Below are 7,693 nucleotides of genomic sequence, written 5' to 3'. Positions count from 1 at the left end.
AAAATAAGCTTAGGATATTTTATCAAAGAACAATTCCAAATCAGCAGTACCAAATTAAAACGTATATATCTCCTAATAGTGTGGCTATGTGGTTTTATGATTACATTTATGAGCCACCATTGCACCCATTTTCTGTGTTTCTGCATGCAGGCATTTTCATGGGTTGCAATACGGTTATTAGTTGCAGCAATATATATTTTTTTACAAATAAGAAGCACACATTCTAGTATTTTCGATCAAATAGAAGTGGCCTTGTTTCGCTGTACTCTAAAGAGAAAAACAATCACAACACAATCATGATGACATGGATGAAACCTAGCCATACATACAGTATTGAATAGGTGAATGCAACTGAATCAAATTGTTGTGGGGTATTGTGAATCTGTGTAGAAGACATTACTTTTGAATTGGTTAAAGGTACAGACTGTGGAACAGTGTATGTTTGGAAATGTGTTTGAAGGCTTGCCACTGAATAGATGTTTCAAGAAGCTTCTATTGCAATTGTTTTTTGAACTAATGTTTTCAACTGATATCGCTTATGAACTAGTGGCTAATGAATGCCACATTAGAGGTGGCCCCATGCCAGGAAAGAGGTGTAAAATATCTCTACTGTATTTTTGATAACCTACAGCTGCTGACGTTGTCCTAAAACGTTCACTTGTGGTGCAATCCCCTATCAACTTTTCATTGTGTACCTATATATAAAGAGCGCAACATGCGCTATGTCACGCAAAACATGTGCACTAATACTCCTGTACGCAAATAGATGTTACCTTGCTGCCACTGGCTGTTTTATATTGTCAATTAAACCACCATGAGAAAATGGTGCTGTTTGAAATGCAGAACATTTCTTGCAAACTGTGAGTTTCAGAGATTTCAAAGAGTTCACATATTGGCACATATTTTTAACTGTCTGAATATCATGAGTAAATCTTTTCAAGATGCTAATTTGCATATGGAACTTTGTTTATTCTTTCTCTCCACAGAGAAATCATTTTTCCCTGGTGTTAAGCCAATACCTGTGCAGGCCCAAGGTATAGGGGGGTTTCCCAGACAGGTTAGCCACATCATCCTGGTTTTACAAAATTGTGTTAAATTCATTGTCCACTAGTCCCCCCCCCCATTAGTCAATTGCTAACAACACATTTTTTGTAGTAAATTAAACCTGCTAAAACATGAACAAAGATGGCCTACTGCTTTTCACTGGAGTAATTTTGCACTCTTTTAAGTGAAGAGAAGCACACCACAACACGTTTGTGAATACCGATACACTTAAGTTTGTGGATGTTCACTCCGTTTTTCAGCATTGCCATCTTTCCCACCCGTAAACCTACATTTTCCAGCAACGGAACTTACCACTTTATTTTATTTTTTTGTGCACCGACATCGTTTTAGGCGTGCACGCATTTTTTAAATGCGCCCATCTGTCTGGAGAGAGACTTAAACTGCAAATAGAAATGTAACAGTCCAGATTTCCACAATATCTGTGCTCTGCTGGTTGTCAAGGGTGAATCACTTCCTGTTTCAATAATACTGTGTGTCACCCGCTCAGTGATTCTGACATGGCCGTTTCTGGGCCGGCCTTATATCTCTTTCTTTATGCAGGGAGTGCTTTGCGGGCACCAGGCCCTTGATTTAAGATAAAGATTTCTGCTGTGTGGTTTCCGACACGTTTACTGTGAGTCTGATACAGTTATTCTTGAATAACACACTCCTTCATCGTGTGCGTTTGCTAAAAGCTGAACAGCTGGTCGATTCAGACACAGAGAGAGCTGTGAGGCTCGGAATTTGCTAATAAAAAAAATAACAACTGTTTCATCATCTTTTTGTGCATTCAAAGGCAGCTGAGGAACCGGCAGTCCAGCAGCGACGTCTCAGTCATGCACCCTTTCTCATGTGACAGCTTGTGAGACCCTAGAGTCTCGTCTCAGACACCTCATTCAAAATGTGTTTTTTTCTGTTGGACACTTTTCGAAATTGAAATCTGTCATTTGTAGCATCTTTTAAACATGGTGCACTGCCTACGGAAAATAAACCAGTTTGATTATTTCCCTAGTGTCAACTATGAAGGCAGACTTTAATGTCTAGCTTGACTGCATCCCTTTTGCAAATATGCGTTTTTTTTCCATTGGATTGCAGTGTGCATGAAAAGCAATTGTGTTGAGGAAATCATTAAGAGGGCTCTGGCAGTTTCTATCGTTTCTTAATTATTCTTTTGTTCATACCTCTGAAAACAGTCATGTCAGTAGGCATTTAAAGTGCCGAGTGCCTTATAATGTCCTCGGCAGCTTTTCTGTGAGGTATACCGCCTGGGCAAATGTATGTGCAGTGTTACACAGTTTGTATTTTTTCGCGGTGTGGCATTACTGCACGTTTTCCCCAAGTCCGGCCTGGAAACCTGTAAATCGTGCAGTTTTTTTGCATATATTTTTCAATATTTACTTTGTTTACAAAGTTGTGAAAAAAGTTCTGTTGGGAGAAACTTTACACACAAGATATAGTTGAAATTTAGTTACCATTTTCCACCCAAATCAAAATTACCAGGGGCCTCACAATGATGGCCTATGTACATTGTATTTAATTCTTTATATATTTGAGATACATAGGTGAGCTTAAATATGTGCAAAAAATGCAGTGGAATGCATTTTTGGACAGTCTGGACTATGGCATCTTGAGACTGTAGCTTAGTTTGCTGCTTCTACAATGCCCGTCAAACCAAATATGTCATTCCAGGCATGCCAACGGCATACTTTGACAAATTACTGCTTTTACATCAGATCTTAAGAGTCTTGAATACTTTCATAATTAGACAATTGTTTAAGGAAATCCTTTCACTGCCTTCTGCTCTCTGGGGCTGTACCATGATCTTCAACACCCATTTTCTAACCATGCTTTCCTTGGAGAGAGAAGAAGGGTAGCTGGGAACATCCAGAAACAACCACCACTTATAGTGATTGTACACCTCTGCAGAATGAAGAAATAAAAAAATACTAAGGTAAAAGTTATTTGCTAAAATTTAAATATGTGGGTTTGCATTAAGAAAACAGGAACGCCATTTTTAAATCCTTTATGCAGCATGTTACCTTGTGCTTCACACACTGAGTTCATGTCTATAGAAGTGATGTTGAAGTCTATTATATGGCGCATGCAGGCATGACAGCAGATTTGCTGTGACACAGACAACAAAGTGAAAATATATTCCGAGCAACAGACTTACAGATATCTAATCACTAATAAAGCAATGCATTCGCGGCCACGCATGCACACAGACCAGCATACACACAGAATGAGTGACATACATTTTGTTGTGTTGGTTGCATGTATGCACTTTATGCTGCTCTTAGTTCATTCAAAGTGCTAGATGCGACAGGACAGTGGAAAGGAGGAAACAAAAATAGAGAGGCCGAGGATGGAGCCTGAAGAATTGAATGATCTTTCCCAGAATCTCAGAATGAAGTGTTAGTCACAAGAATGTTTGGTGTAATATTTGGAGGCACTTTGTAATCAAAGAGGGGACGTTTCAGCAATGAAAAGGCTTCTGATGTAAAGAGATTTGGTGCTCATCAACACTGGACCTCAAACACAAGCCTAATGATGGAAGGATTACTGGAGCGGTGTAAAGCACGGGCCGGATTGGCCGTAGTGGGCACCAGGCGTTTCGCCGGTGGGCCGCCATGGTGAGGGCTTGCTTTGGACCCCTGCGGGCCGTTTTTGTTACCAAGGCCTGTTTTAGCGGCCCCCTTTAACAAAAGCAGCTGCAGTGTTTTCCACATGCACCCCTCCCTCGTGGCCGGTCCGACTCAATTGCCAGGGCCGGTTTGCGATGCCAGTCCAGCCCTGGTAAAGACAACAGACTCAAGTGCCATTTAACATCATCAGTGAAAACCTCCAAGAAAACTCATCTTGTTGAAGTGTGCTGTCTCATTGATTTTGCTCAGGTATGTTTTTTATTTGCACTACAATAATAAATCAGGTGGAGGCAGCTGCCATAGAAGAGGCTCCAGCAGTGATCCAGGGGGTAGAGCTTGGACAGCCAGGGAAGTGACCGTCTGTAACAATGGCACAGGGTGATTATGCAGGCTCAAATTCCCAGAACATATTTTCCCAGTTTCTCCACGAAAGTGGGCAATATCGAGATCAAGGACCTTATGGTTGGAGATGAGGCCTGTGACCTAAACTCCATGCTTGGGTTTATCTACCTCATGGAGAATAGAAATGTCCGCAACCGAAATGACATGAAGCACCTTTGGGACTACTCCTTTTGACCCCAGAAGCTAAATGTGGATTCCCAGAATTACAAAATCCTGCTGCCGGAGCCTCCTGTGAATCTCATCAAGAACCAAGAGAAGATCATTGAGGTGATGTTCGAGTCATATCAGTTTGAAGGTGTCTATATCGCTATCCAGTCAGTACTGACATTCTGTGCACAGGGCTTGCTCACTGGGGTAGTTGTGGACTCATGAGATGGCATGATCCACACCTGTTCTGTCAATGAGTCCTTCTCATTACCTCATCTTACCTGTCGCTTGGACATTGGTGGCAGAGACATTACACGCTACCTGATAAACCTTCTGCCCCTGAGAGGATACACATTTAACCATTTGGCTGACTTTGAGACAGCGAGGCTGATGATGGGAAAGCTGTGCTTCATGGGATATAACAGCAAGCAAGAGCAGAAACTGGCCCAGGACATTACAGTGCTCGTGGAATCCTATACGATCCCAGATGGACGAGTGTTCAAAGTAGAAGTTGAAAGTTTTGTGAGAGCTCTGTTCCACCCTGACATCAATAATGTGGAAGGAGTTGGTGTGGCAGAATTGCTCTTCAACACCATTCAAGCTGCTTGTATCGATACCAGATCTGAGTTTTATAAACACATTGTGCTGTTTGGTGGATCCACCAAGTACCCAGGTCTACCCTCTCGTTTGAAATGGGAACTCAAACAGCTCTGCCTAGAACAGGTCCTGAAAGACGATATGGGGAAACTTTCATAATTCAAGATCTGAATTGAGGATCCACCACACTGGTGTTCCTGGGTGGAGCAGTTCTGGCTGACATTATGAAGAACAAGGACAGCTTCTGGATGACTCGACTAGAGTATCTGGAGAAAGAAGTCTACATCCTTGAGAAACTTGGTGTAACCGTTTGATAGGCGAAGGGGAAGTTCATTTTTTTGCCATCCCATGCCCGACTCCACAGAAGGATACAAGGAAACATTGGCAGCATTGGCAAATTTGTTCAATGCAACGTGCTTCTCTCCTTAGACAAAACAAAAGAGCACTAATGAACATATGGATGAAAATTACTGTCTAGCATCTGCTTTGCACTTCCTTTCCATTAGTAGACTTGCAGGGTGGGTGCCCAGCCAACATTTGGTTTGGTAAGGGCTGACCCGCAAACTGTGCATCTTGACATTTAAGGGTTTGATTGTGCTTCTTAAGACGAACCAGTGGGCATGATTTAGTAGTAATTTGGAAGCGTTCTTCTAACTCCATACAATTCTTCTGAGAGGTGTATACATGTTATCTTCTGACAAAAAATTTTGATTTCATTGTTTTCAGTTTAACAATAACCAACAGGGAAGTCCCTCTCTATGACATTTTTTACTAATGATTTATCTTCAATAAAATGTGCTGTTTTGCGGATAAAAATAAAATAAAAAACAATACAAAAATAAAACAGCAAACTAACATTCTGGATGCTTTTCTCATGTTTTGTTTTAGTGTGCGATGTTCTGTAATCAAGTCTTCCAGTTTTGGGAGTTAAGCCTGTGTGTGCAAAAGTATCGATTTAGCCTTCAAAACCGCTCATGTGGCAAAAACAAAGTAAGATAGACGTCAAGCAAGGAGACTCTGAAAAGGATGATTTCGCCCACTAGCCTCTCAGTCACTACTTGTAAGTCTAGTGTCAGCCAGGACCTTTTGATTTTCCTGAAGCAATATGTATATATGTCACTTTAACACAAACAGCAAACAAGTAGAAAAAAATGGTATAAATAATGTCAGCTGACTTCCATGCGTGGCATGTGATCAAGGCTCTCCATAGCCAAAACGCGTAATGGCTGCTTTACCTCTGGGTGAATATATCTGATTTTATGCACCATAGCTGTGGTCCGTGCTCCGTTCTTCCGAATCGAAGAGCCAGCGGCAGTGGAGTGCTCGAGATATTTTAAACCGGTTGTCTTCTTCAGTTGTACACGGACCCCCACTTCGGGCAGGCAGTGAGCAAAGAAAATGCTGTCTGGTAACAGACACCATTTCTACAATCCAGGAGGATTTTACGGTGTCCTACCCCCAGCAACGCAGACGAAGATACCTATCGGGAAGCAAATCAGCACAGACTCGAGTCGGAGGATGCGAGGTGGACTGACAGCAACCCAAGGTAGGATCAACAAAAACGCGATACGCTGGGTAGAGGGGTGTGCGAAGGACTTAAGGACGGTTTCGCTAATTCGGATTCATAATTGCAAAAAAACGTACTAAAGTCAAAAGTCACAAAGAACATAATCCCCAAGTAATGTCGGCTGACGCGCTGAGAGACCGCGAGGCAGCTGCGGTAGAAATGTTCAATGACATGAACATACTCAAAACAAACTACATAGCCCAGAATGCAACAGCAGGAGCAAACAATACAAGTCTCCAGGATAAATACAGAAGTTTAGAAAAACTAATGAAGAGTGAGCAGAGCAAGTGGTGGGAGGGGGGATCCCTCCAGCGGTACCTTGATGTTGGGAGGATTCCACGAGGTTTACTCACATTAATAGCGCCCAGCTATGAAACACCGGACCCAAAAATGATGAAAGAGTGGGCTGAGACAAATTTAGAATCATCAAAGAGACTAGTAATTCTTTTGTTAAAGTATGCAGAGTCAGATCGACTCAAACTACAGGAACAAATAGAAGCCCTGAATGATGAAATCGGTGCAATAGGTCAAAGTGACGAAGATAAGAAATTAAGAGATGAAATGACACAACGCCTAAAAAAAAAAGGAGGATAAGATAAGCGAACGCAAAATGTATAAATACCATCGAGACAAAGCTGATTACGAGTGCGGGCGCATTTTACATTCGCTAAAAAATATGAGAACATGAAAATATCCAAGTACATCGCCAACTCTAAAACTCCATCTAGAGGCAATAGAGGGAATAAACAAGCGGAATTCTCTACTTCCGAATTGAGTTCAGCGGATGTATGACGTTACAACGCATGCTATTACAACGCATACCTTTACAACGCATTTTTTACAACGCAAGTACTACTACAACGCATTACTTTACAACGAATACTCTTACAACGCAAAACCTATTAAAATACTGAAAAGTGCTGTTACAACGAAATCTATTACAACGCATACCATTACAACGCGATTTTTTTTTTTTTTTTAAATTAAAAGTTCAATAAAATCTGGCACGGGATGCAGGGAAATTAGGGGTTTTAGGGTGGGGAAGTGTATTAAAACGTGGAGAAAAACTGTACGTAAATCGACTGAAACGCATTACCAAATTAATACTCGAGTATTAAAATTAATACTCGAGTATTACAATTAATACTCAAAATCCCCCATAAAATTCCGTTTTCACACATTTCAAAGTTTTACAAAAATAACGAAAATTTAAATAACAGTACATAGACATTTTTATCATGATTAGATCGGAAAGTAAGTAAACAAAGTAAAACATAAGACACATACACAT

The 7,693-nt window shown here is 41.0% G+C and overlaps 1 pseudogene; it reads left to right on the top strand.

Annotated features, from left to right (window-relative positions):
* The first annotated feature begins 4,118 nt into the window (after positions 1-4,118).
* On the top strand, positions 4,119-5,149 carry LOC146789623 (actin-related protein 2-A pseudogene; annotated as a pseudogene).
* Positions 5,150-7,693: the final 2,544 nt, after the last annotated feature.

The sequence above is a fragment of the Triturus cristatus genome, chromosome 10 (assembly GCF_964204655.1).
Source record: "Triturus cristatus chromosome 10, aTriCri1.1, whole genome shotgun sequence".
Taxonomy (NCBI): Eukaryota; Metazoa; Chordata; class Amphibia; order Caudata; family Salamandridae; genus Triturus; species Triturus cristatus.
The sequence above is the reverse complement of the archived record's forward strand: the minus strand, read 5'-3'. Positions and strand labels throughout refer to the sequence as shown.